Source organism: Carlito syrichta, unplaced genomic scaffold (assembly GCF_000164805.1).
Source record: "Carlito syrichta isolate Samal-C Ts95f unplaced genomic scaffold, Tarsius_syrichta-2.0.1 Scaffold302991, whole genome shotgun sequence".
In the NCBI taxonomy this organism is placed as follows: Eukaryota; Metazoa; Chordata; class Mammalia; order Primates; family Tarsiidae; genus Carlito; species Carlito syrichta.
In genome coordinates, this window is record NW_007247087.1 from 117,755 (window position 1) to 120,983 (window position 3,229).

Genomic DNA, 3,229 nt, shown 5'->3' on the forward strand with positions numbered 1-3,229 from the left:
TGGGGTGGGGCAAATCTTCCACCCCAGAGTGAAACTGGGTTGTTACTGCATTTGAGCATTGCATTTGTTTCTAGATTTCCTGGCAGTTGAGACAAAGTGGGAAGCCAGATGGGATGTATGGTACTTATTGTCTGACGTGGGACACACAAGTCTTTTCTATCAACGAGTATTTTCTCCTGGCATGCACTGGAGGAATATAAGAGGAATCGTTATATGGATTCTATAAGGAGCCTTGAATAACAAAATTGGCAATTGCAATTTTGCAGAAGGTATAATGCTTTTCCTATAACTGTTTTATCGACGCTGGATAAAAGCAGGGGCCTCACATTAAGTCATATTTTATCAAGGCCTCTCCATGGGACCCAGGCTAATGCTCTCTAAGTATTCTGCTTTCCTGTGATTCCATTATTCAGGGTCAGCATTTAGAAAACCTAGATGAACAGGGTGGTTGCTATGGCTCCTGAAGTGGCTCCGAGTGACCTCCTTAACAAGACAGGACATCGAGATGCCATAAAGGAAAAGATCGATAGATTTGCCGCATAGAAATAAAAATGTTTTGGTTGATAGAAGATTCCAGAGACAAAGTCAAATGAAATATGATACAGGAAAAATATTTGCAAGACATACAACAGACACAGAGTTACTATCCCTCATAGTATAAAGAGCTCTTAGAAGAAAACGTCAATAGAAAAATGAACAAAGAACTTGAAAAGGTATATTTTTTGTGTGTATTTATGTCCACTTGCTGGACTATAGTCTCAGTTACTCAAGATTAAACAATAACCTCAATGTTGCTGTGAAAGTACTTTGTTGATGTGCTTAACATCTGTGATCGGCTGACTTTACATCTTCAGTAATCTGAGTGGGCATCACCTGATTAATTGAAAGAGTTCAAGAGCAACACTGAGGTTTCCCTGAGGAAGAAGAAATTCTGCCTCAAGTCTGCAGCATCAGCTCCTGCCTGAGAATGTTTAGCCTTCTGGCTGGCCCTACAGATTTTGGATTGTCAGCCCCCATAGTCACGTAAGTCAATGGCTTGAAGCAAATTCTCTCTTTCTTCTATTCTCTATCTCTATTTCTATCTCTATCTCTATCTCTATTTCTATCTCTATCCTACTGAATTTATATTTATCTACTTATCATCTATCTATCTATCTAATTTATCTATCCTATCTTACTTTTTCTGTTTCTCTGGAGGACCCAAACTGATACAATATCATATATAGTTGTCTGAAAGAGTTTGATAATGGTCAATATTGGTTTAGATTTGGGGAAACAGGCACTCATGCATACACTATTGGTGAGCATATATGTTGGTGCAACATTTTTGGAGAGCAATTGACAAGATCTATCACAGTTGCCAATGCAAATCTCTTTGGCTTAGCAAGTCTATGGTTTTCTTTGCAAAAGTACACCCAGATCTGTATACAAGGATACTCACTGTAGTGCTTGTAAGAGTAAATAATTCAGCAATAAGGACTGGTGAAATAAACTTTAGAATATCCACACACTGCAGTACTGGGAAAACCGTAAAAAGGTGAGGTATATCTGTATGTACTGTTTGGGAGAAACAATACTGAGTGAAAGAAGTAAGGGACAGAGTGTTGCACTTAGTTTGATGACTAATGATATCCTACTTATGTGTATGTGCTGGAGTATGATCAACTTTTCTCAGGGAGGCAAGGGAGGTTGACAGGGGTTGCCTTTGAGGTTCTGAGGGGGGTAGGTGGAGAATGGAGAGAATAAAACTTACACTTTTAATTTTCTCTTTCTTTTTCTTTTTTTGAGTTGGAATCTCGCTCTGTCGCCCAGAATGGAGTGCAGTGGCCGCTCCCGGCCACCGCAGCCTCGACCTGCTGGGCTTCGGCGAGCCTTCCGCCTGAGCCTTCTGAGTGGCTGGAACTACAGGCACGCGCTACCACGCCCGGACAATTTTTTTATTTATTGTAGAGATGAGGTCTCGCCAAGTTGCCCAGGCGGGTCTCGAACCCGCGGGCTCAGGCAATCCACTCACTTCAGCCTCCCAAGGCACGGGATTACAGGCTGAGCCACCGAGCCCAGCTATTTTCTTCTCTCTTTCTATGCTTAAAAAAATTTTGCTTGCATGACTTTTTTAAAGAAAGTAGCTGGGAAGTATTGGGAAGTAGTACAGGTGTGCACCACCACGCCTTGCTAATTTTTTGTAGAGGTGAGGTCTCATTATGTTGCTCAGGCTGATCTCGAATTCCTGGGCTCAAGTAATCCTCCTACCTCGGCCTCCCAAAGTGCTGGGATTACAGGTGTGGAATACTGCGCCTGGATTTAGGTTTTCCTTTTTATGTCTTTCCTGTAAAAAGCCCAAATAAATGTAATAATCTAGTTGGTGAAGTAAGTCCATACATAAGTGATCCTTTATTTAAGCTGGAATAATTGCTTTTCAACAGAAGAAGAACAGAAGACTGGTAATGAATACACATACATATATTTGATAGTGATAATCTCTGTGGTAGGGCTAGAAACGATGTAAGATGCATTCTTTGTGTTTATCTGTATTTCGTTATTTTTCTGTAGTGAACAGATTGCTTCTGTAATGAGAAAAAAGTCTGCGTGTGTATTGGGGAGGCATGTTGTGCCAGGAGAGTCTGGGAAAAGTGAAGAGGAATGCTGACGTTTAGCCAGACTGTTGCTGCACAGTGCTTGCTTTGTTTTTCCAAATAAATCTTGCCTATTATTTGATGCTTAAGAAAAAAAATCAGACTTTCTGGGCAAAAGGAGTCTGAATTGCAGCTATTCCATGCTGGCGGTTTCAGCAAGTATTACACACCTCAGGTGCCCAAGGAGCAGGTGGCAAAGGTGACAGGAGCTCTGTTCTGAAAATCAAAGACCCCTATTGTCTCTTCTTCACAGAGGGCTAACTCACTGCTTTAGTCCCTTCGGGTGGGCTGCTAGAACAAAATACCATAAGCCGGGTGACTCATAAAAACAGACACTTATTTCTCATGGTTTTGGAGACTGGGAGGTCTAAGAACAAGGCACTGGCAGGTTCAGTGACATCCTCACAGAGGATGACTTCTCCCTGTGTCCTCACCTGGTGGAAGGGGCAGGGCAGCTCTCTGGGGCCTTTTTATAAGGGCTGTAATCCCATTCCTGAAGGCTCCACCCTCATGGCCCAATCTCCCCATGACCCTACTCCCTAACTACCATCACATTGGAGATCAGGTTCAACATATGATTTTTTTTTTTTTTTTTT

General features: G+C 41.9%; 1 protein-coding gene across 1 annotated transcript in view; it reads right to left on the bottom strand.

Annotated features, from left to right (window-relative positions):
* The window catches only part of RAB37 (RAB37, member RAS oncogene family), a 77,058-nt gene that overhangs the window by 17,516 nt on the left and 56,313 nt on the right, over nt 1-3,229 (bottom strand). The window lies entirely within an intron of this gene.